The 12,639-nt window shown below is 42.9% G+C and overlaps 1 protein-coding gene across 7 annotated transcripts in view; it reads left to right on the forward strand.

Moving 5' to 3' along the window:
• Window positions 7,100-12,639, forward strand: part of AMOTL1 (angiomotin like 1) — a 166,236-nt gene continuing 160,696 nt past the window's right edge. For 3 of the 7 annotated variants that reach the window (XM_021062681.1, XM_021062683.1, XM_013979294.2), the window contains exon 1: window positions 7,123-7,335. The gene's annotated coding sequence lies outside the window, so the exon portion shown is untranslated. Of the gene's footprint in view, window positions 7,336-8,067; window positions 8,226-12,639 lie in introns of those variants that run through there. The other 4 variants (XM_005667237.3, XM_021062684.1, XM_013979291.2 and 1 more) reach the window with 4 other exon arrangements.

The raw sequence follows: 12,639 nt of genomic DNA on the forward strand, positions 1-12,639 counted from the left end.
TAGAGGTTTACGCCCAGCTCATCTGGGTTCCACTCGGGCTACTTGGTCAGCAACGGCATTGCCTACAGGAGATTCTCTGGTGGAGAGTTGATCTTCTCCAAATCTGAAGTCAGGTAAAGGTTTAAAACAGCCTTCCCACAAAGAGAGGGTGGAGGCCCCGAACCTGGGAACATAGGGTCCTGTAAAGCAGAAATCGTCAAAGAAAGGAGGCGTAGAATCAGCCTCATCTCTCGTTCTGATGTGTCGCTGTGCCCCTTTCACCAAACCTTTATGGAGGGAGGAGACTCTTGCCGTGTAGCTGGCGGGGCTCCCCGCCAAGGAGTCCAGGGGAGTCCACCTCTGAACACACTCAGGCTAACTGTCCTGGCACATTTAACTCACCACGTCGATGCAGTTTAGCACTTGATTCTGTATCTCTGGTGTCCTTTTGATGTCTAATTATTTCATATTTAATTACTTGAATCTTGCCTTCTTTGAAGTCTCCAGGAGGGCAGGGAGTGTATCACGTGGGAGACAGAATATAACATCTGAAAAACCTCCAATGGACCCAGCCGGGACATCCCTGGGTCCTCTTGATGGCACGACTGGCCTCATCTTGGAAATTAGTATTGGGTCCCAGTCCCTGAGAAGGTGATTTAATTGGTCTGGAATGTGGCATGAACATCATGCCTTTTCAAAACTGCCCCAATAATGAGAATATGCACCCAAGGCCGACAAGATTGAAGGATAATCAAGAGCTATGTGAAAAAAAAATGGTCAAGACAGTTATGTCTATGGGGGAAAAATAGGGTTATTTATCTTATTTTTGCTAGTCTGTGTTCTCTAATTGTTTCTCCGCATTGGTTATATAATTTTTAAAAGGAAGACTTGTTGCCAAGGGGGAGGGGGAGAGTGTGGGATGGGCTGGGAGTCTGGGGTTAATAGATGCAAACTTGCATTTGGAGCAGATAGGCAATGAGATCCTGCTGTAGAGCACAGGGACCTATATCTAGTCATTTATGATGGAGCATGATGGAGGATAATGTGAGAAAAAGAATATGTGTGTGTGTGTGTGTGTGTGTGTGGGTGGGTGGGTGTGTGACTGGGTCACTTTGTTGTATAGTATAAATTGACAAAACATTGTAAATCAACTCTGATAGAAAAAATAAATATCATTAAAATAAAAAAAAATTTAAAAGGAAGACTAAAGCAAAAATGGAACTAGACTAGTTATTCCTAAAGTGTCTACTCTTTTTTTCAGAGATCGAGCACTGATGATAACTTGTGCCAAGTTGGAATGGGTCCTAGTCAGGTACTATCCTCATTCACTCACCAAATATTAATTGAGCACCTGCTGTATTCCATATGATAGGCACTGACTGGACATATAAGAGCGAATTTTACAAGCATAATCCATGCTCTCATGAAGTTTACATCTAATGGAGAAAATTAACCGTCAGACAAGCAAATAATAGACTTCAAGAAGATGTTCCAGTAGGTACAAACAGCTGAATACTACATTGTCTTATAAATCACCATAATAGAAATTGCAGGTATCTGGCTTACATTTCCCCTCCTATGACCAAGGCAGGCATTGCTTATTGATTATGTCACCCTTTTCTGATGAAGCGCAGTATCCACGTCAACATAACCAGTCTGAGGTGATGCTTGAAATAAAACAAATGGTATCCCAGGAATGAGCTATGAATTGTCTTGTTGAAGGTAAACCAGATAAACTTGAAAGGTAATTGAAACCTTCTGGTATGGCCAAGGAGCTCATATTGGAACACACATATTATGAATAACATTTATAAATTTCTGGACAAAATATAAGAACTCCTATTTAAAGGTACTAGAGAAAAAAAATCCGGCAGAAATCAGAGGAGACCGAACGATTGGAAGAAGAGTATGGCATGGGGAAATTTTCCTGATTTATAGCTTTTATTTTTATTTTTCTCTCTCTTTTTTTTTAAATGTCTTTTCTAGGGCCACACCCACGGCATGTGGAGGTTCTCAGGCTAGGGGTCCAGTCGGAGCTATAGCCGCTGGCCTATGCCAGAGCCATAGCTACGCAGGATCCGAGCTGCGTCTGCGACCTACACCACAGCTCACGGCAACGCCGGATCCTTAACCCACTGAGCAAGGCCAGGGATCGAACCTGCAACCTCATGGTTCCTAGTCGGATTCGTTAACCACTGCGCTACGAGGGGAACTCCGATTTATAGCTTTTAGGCTCAGAATAGGGCCTTGTCTGTGATATGCAGGGCAGAAAGGAAGCCCTACACTCTATACATAAACTCTGCCCGGATCAGCGGCTCACCCTGAATCACGTACATAAGAGGCAGAGTTTATGAGTCCCAGCCTCAGTTAAAAGAGCTGGACTGAGATTCCAGCTACTGCAGGGAAGATAGAGTTTTGCAGTTTGAGTTCAGCCACTTTAAAAGCCCAAATAAAGAAAAGTCAGGACTCATCAGCAGAGCATAATAGAATCCAGACTTTCTACAACACAGCATTCATAATGACCAGGATACATTCCAAAATTATTCAACATACAAGAAAATAGGAAAACATGACTCATTTTATAGAGAAAAGATAATCAACAGAGACCAAATCTAATATGACTTAGATAACAGAATTGGCAGACAAGAATTTTAAAGACGTTATTATAAATATGTTCAAGTGTGTAGAGGAAAATATGTCTGCAATGAATGAAAACAGAAAATCTTAGCAGATAAATAGAAATTATTTTAAAAGAACCAAATGAAAATATATGAACTGACAAATATCCAAAGTAAAAATTCAATGCATGTGCTTAAAAGCACAAGGAGGATGAAAGAAGAAAAACTCTGTGAACTAGAGGTTAGATCAGCAGAAATGATTCAGTCTGAGGAAAAGAGATTTAATAAATGTGCAAAAACTCATGAATCTTTTCAACAATGTCAAAATGTCTTTTATAAAAATAATGGAGCCCCAGAGAGAGGGGAGAGAAATAATGCAGGAAAGTATTTAAATAAATAATGAGTGAAAAGTTTATAAATTTGGTAAAAAAACAAATATTTACAGACTCTAAAACCTCAATAAACACCAAGAAATATAACATCAAAAACAAGACTGGAGTTCCCGTTGTGGTGCAGTGGTTAACGAATCCGACTAGGAACCATGAGGTTGCGGGTTCGATCCCTGCCCTTGCTCAGTGGGTTAACGATCCGGCGTTGCCGTGAGCTGTGGTGTAGGTCTCAGACACCGCTCGGATCCCGCGTTGCTGTGGCTCCGGCGTAGGCCAGTGGCTACAGCTCCAATTAGACCCCTAGCCTGGGAACCTCCATATGCCGCAGGAGCAGCCCTAGAAAAGGCAGAAAGACAAAAAGACAAAAAAAAAAAAAAAAAAAAAAAAAAAAGACAAAGATAAAAACATTCAGGCATATCATGGTGAAATTGACGAAGATTCAATGACAAAGAGAAAATCAACAAAATAATGCCGAGAGAAATTGAAGATGCATATGAGTGCAAAGGTACATCAAGTTAATGGATGAAAGACTCTGTGTTCAGGTGGAAACTATCAAACTGATCCACAGAGGCGTTACAATCCTAATCATAATCGTACTATGCTTTATAGTCAAAATTGACAAGGCGCTTCTAAAATTTCTGCAGAAATGTAAGGAAATTAGAATTCTAGAATTCTCAAGACGTCAAATAAGTCTTGAGAAAAGAAGCCAAAGATGTAGACTTACACTGCTTGACTTCAAGATTTACCCTAGAGCTACAATAATCAGGATAGTGCAAGGCTGACCCAAGGATCAACAGACTGAAGGAACAGACTAAAGAGCCCAGAAATAGACCACACTTAGACATTATTTTATTTTTGATAAAAGTGTTAAAGCAACCCAATTGGGAAAGGACCAAATGGTATTGAAATAACTACATGTTCATGGGAAACAAATGAATCTTGCCCTAAATCATACTAGCCACAAAAATCAATTCGTGATGGGCCATAGATCTAAACATACAAGTTAAAGCTAGAAAACTTCTAGAAGAAAACATAGGAGAATGTCTTCATGACTTGGAGGAAGACAAAAGCCAAAAAGGAAAAAAATAAAATAAAATGTAGACCATCAAAATTAAATCTCTGTTCATGAGAAGAAATATCACTAAGAAAGTGTATAGGCAAGCCACGGAGCAGGAAAAAATACTTGTAAAACATGTCAAAAAACTGGTATTCTAAATATAGTAAGTACTCTTGAAACTCAATAATAAAATGACAACTCAATTTAAAAATCGCCAAAAGATTTGAACAGACAGTTCATAAAAGATGGTAAAGGAATGGCCAATAAACACACGAAAACATGTTCGACTTCTTTAGTCATCAAAGACATGCAAATGAAACCACAAAGAGATTCCACTCCACACTCAACGGCATGGCTAAAATTAGACTGACAACACCCAATGTTGTCAGAAGGCTATAAAGCAAATGGAACTCTTGTACATTGTTGGCAGGAAGGAAAAATGGTCAAAAACATTGGGAAACATCTTCCAGTTTCGTATAAATTAAATACATACCCATTCTAAAAACACACACAGAGATTCTATTCCTAGGTATTTACCCAAGGGATACAAAAACACTTGTCTGCAAAAGAAGAGTGTCCAAAAATGTTCATATTAGCTTTATTCGTGAAAGCCCCAAACTGGAAGACCAGATGTCCATCAGTAGAAGACTGGATATACTGTGGCAAACTCATACAGTAAAATACTATTCATCAATGAAAAGAAACCAACCACAGGAATGGATGGACCCTCAAAACATGCTGAGTGAACAACAATTCCACAAAAGAAAACAGATTATATGATTTTACTTACACTAGTTACCATAATAGGTGAAACTGATCTATGGTGTAAAAAAAAAATGAGAAGATTGGATCTCTCTAGGAGTCCTAAGGCAGGAGTTTGCTAGGGAAGGACAAGGGAATTTTCTGGAATGATGATTAATGTTCTGTTTCTTGATAGGGTCTGAGTTGCATGGATGTATGCATTTATAGGAACTCATTGAATGATATACTGAAAAGTTTCACATTGAATTTTATATGATTTTCATATGAAAAGAAATAAAGGAGTTGTAAACAAATTCTGAACTCTGGTTAATAACATTGAAGTATTTGGGGGAAGTGTTTTAATGTCTGCAATTCACTCGGGAGTGGAAGAACAAAACAAATTCATTGAGTTGCTGGATGGACAGAAGAATGGATAGAGAATTCGTATACGATAAAGCAAATACAGTAACATGTCAGTTGAAGAAACGACGTGGTATGTTTATGGGTGTTCACTACAATATTCTTTCAACAGAATTGAAGATACTAGGCAGACTGCCTCCGAGATGGCATCCTGGCCCTGGGCAAAGCCACGTGAGTCTAGCTGATGTACAGGGGACCTGGGTAGGCAAATGGGGCTCTATTTGGTCTATTTTTATTTGCTTTATTCTAACAGTGGTGATGAGCTTGGGGGTTGAGGCAAAGCAAAGGGGACCAAATTTCTCTTGCCTTGCATAAGACCCACTTGCTCACGCTCTCTGCAATTGCCTTGCTTACCAGACGGTGACTTTAAGAGTTGTCAATGCATATAAATATTGAATTACTATGATGCACTGTGATGAACACACATAAAATTACTATGCTGTTGTATATCAATTATATTTCAATTTTTCAAAAGTCCTCAACTGATTTGTTCTAGAAATCTGGAACTGCAGGGGCTGCCAGATACCACTTAACCTACTCAGAGCCTCTTGTGAGCTGCTCTCGGTGCAAGGCTCTGAAGGTACTACAATAAATCGAATAACAATGGCTCCTACCCTTTTTCGCTTTTACCACTGAGACAATTCCTCTCCTCTTCTATTTCTAGCATCAGTAACCCTCCGACCAGAAGACTTGAAAATTCCTTTCAGAAACCATGTCAACACTGTGTAAACCTCTGAATTCAAAAATCCCTTGCTGCTGTAGGGATTGAATGTCTCAGTCTAAACCAAAAGAGATTTTTTTTCTTGTTTTAACCCTCTCTGGAGTGAAACCTGACACAAGAAGATCCCCAAAGCCCCAGAATAGTCCAGCAAGAAATGGACACACGCCCAGAAACCCAAAGTCACCGTACACCTCCTGATGAGAAATGTGAGAGGAAGGGCAAGTCAGCTGCCAAGCTCGACCCTCTGCCCCGCTTCCAACCGAGGTCACAGCCATTACCATGCCTTGTCTGGGCAGCACAGCCGGAAGTCCTGCCCAAAATCTGGCCCAAGGGCGTGGCATCATGGAGAAGTACCTGGCCTACTGGGTCGCTCGACTTGGTCTTGAATCCCATGTGAGAAATCTGACTGCTCCAGCCTCACCGTTAAGATGCAAAAAAGAAAACTCCTGACTTAAATAAATGTGTCTCTCTTGGGATAAACCACAATGGAAGATAATATAAGAAAAGGAATATATCTATACACACACACACACACACACACACATACACACATTTGCTGTACAGCAGAAATTGGCACAACATTGTAAATCAACTGTACTTTAATTTTTTTAAAAATGTGTCTTTTCCCAGATCTTGGTGGCGTGCAGGCATGTTTTGAGCTAATATATTAATGTTCCAGTGACCTCAAAGGGGTTGAATGGTACCACCGTCAAAAGGAAAAATTAAAAATAGGCCGCCTTCATTAAAAAGGTTGTCACATTTCTTTCCATGCAGTGACTCATTCTTTCTGCTGAACCCAATACTTTCCCCTCGGCCAAGTCCAGATCGTCACCTTTTTGTCACCTTTGCATGCTTACAAATCCAGCAGCTCTGAGAACCTCTTGGCACGATGTTCCCTTCCAGCTTCTTACAGCCTCCCCTCCATCCTGAAGGATTCTTTGCTTCTTCTCTCTCCCCGCCTCCCCTAAGAATTTTTTTCACCTCTCTGCAGTTTAAATACCTGTTTTCCTTCCCTAGAATGTTGGCTTCCTGCGAGATAATGAAAGGCCCCTGGGGGTTGGGGTGGGGGGAGTGCGTGATTTCTCTACCCCTGGTGCCAGGGGAAGGTGGTTGGTGCTTCCGGACTTTCTGAAGCTCTTTGAAAACAACTGGGCAAGTCAGATTCCAGCGATTCACCTTCCGAAGGCTGAACGTGTCTGGGCAGTGGCTGCATAATTTGGATGGAGTCATCACTGGCGAGGCCGAGTTGGCTCAGCCAGGGAGCCCTCGCTGCTCTCCTAAACTCCACGGCCCCCGAGATGAAGTCACCTTTCTTCTTTTAAAAGCCACAGAGCTGTCCTGTGCGTCCCCGTCACGTCTGCTGGAACTCAGGGTTTTTTCCACGGCCGGACCCCGGGACCTTCTCTCGAGGTAGGAAAGCTCCTCTTTAGTGGGCAGGAAAGCTTGATGTGAGGGGGGCTTTTTAGGGCATTTCGGGGTAAAGTTGGGTCAAGGGACACTCTGGGTGAGGAGGGTGGCTGGTTCCCAGGCGGCTGGTTTCCACCAGTGGGGGGAGGGGGCAGCTGGCAGGTCCCGGGCAGGCTGCCGTGGGCATGGAACTCTAACCGGGCTTGGTTGCGGGTGCCTGTTCTAGGAGTGAGATGATGAGCACGTTGGTGAAGCAGCTTCGGGTGGTCTTCTTGGGCTGTCCTACCCCCCTGACCTTCCTAACCACTGGCTTCGTGCTGTGGGTAGAAGCCTTAGAGGGGTTCACGATCAAAGCAGCTGCTCTCTGCAGAGCCATCATGTGCCCACTCGCTGGGCTTGAATGCTTCCCTTCTTCCAGGAGCCGGGCAGGGACAAAGGGCCCGGGCTCCCTGTCCTGACACGCAAGAGCCTTGTGTAAACAATGGCTGTGCTCCCTTGTGGGGCAGAAGTGTGCAAACACGTCTTAAAGCCTGTCCACGCAGGTCCTAAGTTTTGGGCGGGGGGGGTGTACGTGTGTGTGTGTGCAAACCTGTGGTTTTAGGGGCCGCTGACATCTCCCTGCCACACGTCCTCTGAGTTATATGAGTCACTGCCACGGACTGAATCATACAGCTCTTATGAGCTTTGGAAGTCTCAAGAAAGACATTTTGGTGATGACAGAGGCGCCTAGAGGGTGATAAATGGCTTTTGGAGAGAGTTGAACCACCACGAAGTGAAAACGTTGAGAATTGTGGAGCCCCTTTATCACCCGACGAAGAAGCCTGCCTCACACGGCGTAGAGGGCTTTCATCCCTAACCTATGAAGGGAACAAAGCATCGCATTGAGATAAGAGGTGCTTGTTTGGTTTTAAATGCAGTGGCATGCCAGCTGCCAGCATCTGCTTGCAAGTTCACCTCAAACTTGGCACATCCAGAATTCATCCTTACCTGAAGACGGCTTCCCCCCCACCCCGTGTCCTCCGGCTTCATGAAAAGCAGTTGGTGATCTAGGACAGATTTCTGGACCTCACCCTCGACCCTTCCTTCATCCTCACATTCCACATCTAGTTTGGCAACACATCCTGCCGGTTCTGCCTCTGTGTTCTCTCTCCAGCCCAGCCTTCTCCCGCTTCCACGCCTGCTTTCCTAGTTGAAGCCCTCACCGTCTCTTCTCCAGGAATGAGGAGGCCTCCCATCTCGGCTTCCCCTCTCCAGTCTCAGGTTCCCGGTGCAGCCAGAGTGATGATTCGACACTGACTGATCATCACCTGCACCATCCAGTCCATCACTAGTCTGCGGGTTCTGTCTTCTTAATAATCCTCGAAATTTTCCATCCCCATCCCACCACCCCTCCCTTGGTCCATCCCACCAACACTCTTTGCTTCATTTATTGCAATAGCTGCTTAGCTGACCTCTCCGCTGTCAGGCTCCCTCCCTTCCTAGTATATGACGCTTTAAGCTTTGTGTCTTCCTAAGCTTTTAAAGGACATTTCTTCTAAGGGCAGAATTGAAAACCCTGATTGCCCTATCTGGGGTTTAGAAGCATTAGCATTTTTATGACTCCTGTGGATGCTTCAAGCAGGAGGCAGAGAGGATGGGGCACATGGGGCGGGGGGGACTGTACATTGCAGTAGGAGGATGGCTTGAAGGACACATAAAGCTCAGGTCCTTGAAACCCTGCAGGTCTCATAGGAATCCTAGCTCACCACTTTGCAGTGTGGCCTTGACCAGATGGGTATGTTTCCCTTTTTTTTTTTTTCTTTTTTTTCTTTTTAGGGCCAAACCCGTGGCATATGGGAAGTTTCCTGGCTAGGGTTCGAATCGGGCCTACACCCGAGCCACAGCAACGCCGGGTCCCAGCCGCATCCACACCCTGCGCTGCAGCTTGTGGCAACACCGGGTCCTTAACCCACTGAGGGGGGCCAGGGATCAAAGCAGCATCTTCGGGGGTATCCTGTCAGGTTTTTAACCCCCTGAGCCACCACAGGAACTCCTGGTACATTTCCCTGAGAATCATTTTCCTCAGCTATAAAATGGAAATCAGAACGCTTATGAAACATAACAATGAAGAATTTTTAGTTCCTTCTTTTCTTCTCAGGCTTATAATTTCTTTTCTTTCTTTTTTTTTTTATTCATAGGAACTTTATTGATAATGGTCAAATACTGAAAGTAAGATGTCCTTCAATACTGATAAATTCATACAATGGAAGAGTATTCATCCAAAGGGGGAAAAAAAAGAGAGAATAGGGCTTATTATAATTTCTGACTATCCTGTATCTTGTAAGCGTCCGTGTGTATATGTAAGTATGATTATCTAGTTTTGGCCAGAAGGGGAGGAGGACTGGCAAAGAAATACATGAGAACTCTCTCAAGGAATCTGCAATTTACTTAGGCAGGTAAAGCAAACAAATAGTATAAGAACACCTATAAAATAAGCATTATGCCATTGTCATGTATGCAGTCCCCGTGGAGTAACTAAGCAGGAAGAGCTCGGGTAAACAGGTCCATGAATACCGGCCGACTAAATAGAGCTATGTCGAGCAATTTTACATCTAGGCTCTTTAGGGACTTAAGAATTATTGGCCTCTCTGATGCTGAATTAAGACTTCCCAGAAGGCTTTATACTTTTAGGGTGATGTAAGGACATTCAGACTTCATTCATTCATTCATCAAACAATTACTGAGGAACTACTCTGGGCCGGGTCCTCTATTACACAATCTCTTTGCTTCTCTTCCAAGGGACAATGAAGATAATTCTCCTCCTCTTGAATCGGGTATAGGTTTAGGGACTTGTTTGATAGGATAGGAAGAAAGTGACGGTTGGGGACGTCCATGGCTAGGTTCTCGGAAGCTTTTGCAGCTTTCTTCCGGTTTTCTTGGCCCTCTCACTCTAGGGGAAGCCAACCACCATGTAAAGAAAGTCACGTGCTGGTAACCTGGCTCTTGGGGGTCAGGGAAAGGCCCCTGATGGGCAGTGGTCACTGGTTTGCATGGTATACTCGCTCCCACCATGGCTGATTTCACGCTACCAATGTGACAGCACGGAATGCAGGGTTGGAAAGAAATATGCAGAATTAGTTCTTACAAGTTCCTACAAGCCGGCCCCAGCACACGGCTGCCTGTTACTTCAAGACTGTCATGCTGTGAGAATACCCAAGCTAATTAGGTGGAGGGAAGTCCGACCAGCCCCAGATGGTCCAGCCCTTCAAACTCAGGCTGCACGATCTGTACGGGAGACCCCAAGGGAGAACTGGTCAGCTCAGCCCGGTCACCCCACAGCATCCTGAGAGAGAGTGACAATACATAGTCTCCAGGTATAGAGGTAGTTAGTCATGCAACAAAAATAACTGGAACACTGGTGACATTCTTGTTTACACAGAAACCAGCCTAGATGAAGCTCCCCCGAGGTGTGGAAGGGCAGAGGAATCTATTCAGAGTCCCTGCATAGCCTCAGGCCTCAGACCACACCCCAGTGTTCACAGCAGCGCTATTACAATAGCCAAGACATGGAAGCAACCTAAATGTCCATCAGCAAAGGACTGGATAAAGAAGATGTGGTACATGTATAAATGGAATATTACTCAGCCACAAAAAAGAATGACATAATGCCATTTCTAGCAACATAGATGGACCTAGAGATTATCATACTAAGTGAAGTAAGTCAGAGAAGGACAAGCATCATATGGTATCACTTACATGTGGAATCTTAAAAAATGATACAACTGAATTTATTTACAGAAAAGAAACAAGGGAGTTTCCTTGTGGTACAGCCGGTTAAGGATCTGGCTTTGTCTCTGCAGTGACTTGGGTGGTTGCTGTGGCATGAGTTCAATTCCTGGTCTAAGAACTTCCACATGCACACAAAAGAAACAAATTCACAGACTTCAAGAACAAACTTAAGGTTACCAAAGGGGAAAGGGGGTGTGTGTGTGTGGTGGGGGGATGGATTGTGAGTTTGGGATTGGCCCATCCACACCATTAAGTAGTGAGACAGACATTCTTACCTTACTCCCAGTCTTAGAGGAAAAGCATTCAGTAGTTTTTCACCACTAAGAATGATGTTGAACGTACATTTTTGTAGGTGCTCTAATCACATCTAGAAAGTTTCCCTCTAGTCTTAGTTTGTTGAAAAATTTTATCATGAGTGTCTGTCATGGTGCAGCAGAAACGAATCCAACTAGGAACCATGAGGTTTCAGGTTTGATCCCTGGCCTCGCTCAGTGGGTTAAGGATCTGGTGCTGCTGTGGCTGTGGCCGTGGCTGGCAGCTGTATCTCCAATTAGACCCATAGCCTGGGAACCTACCCATATGCAGTGGGTACAGCCCTAAAACCAAAAAATAAAAAAAAAATTCATAAATGAGTGTTGAATTTTTTTAAAGGTTTTTTTTTTTTTCTATCAGCTGATACGATCATATGTTTTTTCATCTTTAGTCTGGTGATAGAGTGGATTACACTTGAATGTTTTTTTTTTTAATTTGGGCATATTTGTGTATCTGGAATAAATCCCACTCAGTCATGTATATTATCCTTTTTGATAGAGAACTGCTAGATTCAACTTACTGATACTTTGTTGAGAATTTTTGCATCTCAGTTCATGAGCATTATTGATCTGTAATTTTCTCTTGTTTGTATTGTCTTCTCTGCTTTTTTCTTCTTCTTCTTCTTTTTTTTTTTTTTTTTTTTTGCCACAGCCATGGCATATGGAAGTTCTTGGGCCAGGGATCGAATCCATGCCATAGCAGCAACCCAAGCCACTGCAGTGATAACACTAGATCCTTAACCTTCTGAGCCACATGGGAACTCTGGTCCAGTTTTGGTATCAAGGTAATACTGGCCTCATAAAATGAGTTACAAAGTGATTCCTTCTCTTCTATATTTGGACATGATTATGTAACATTGGTGTGTGAATTCTTCTTTAAATGCTTGATAAAATTCTCATGAAGTAACTTGGAACTAAGGCTTTCTCAGGAGGTTTCTAATTATAAATCAATTTTAAAAATAATTTTAGAACTATTCATATTACTTATTTCATCTTGACTGAGTTTTTATTGTTTATGGTTTCCAAGACATTAATCCATTTCTTTGAAGTTGTGGAATCTACAAGTGTATATTTCCTTATTATCCTTTTAATGGCTACAGGATCTGTAGCAATATCTCTTGTTTCATTCCTGATGTTGGTAATTTGTGTCTTTTTTCTTTTTATATTTATCAGTCTAGCTAGAGATGAACAGATCTTATTGATTTTTTTCCTCATAAAAACCAGCTCT

This window comes from Sus scrofa, chromosome 9, assembly GCF_000003025.6.
Source record: "Sus scrofa isolate TJ Tabasco breed Duroc chromosome 9, Sscrofa11.1, whole genome shotgun sequence".
NCBI classification, from domain to species: domain Eukaryota; kingdom Metazoa; phylum Chordata; class Mammalia; order Artiodactyla; family Suidae; genus Sus; species Sus scrofa.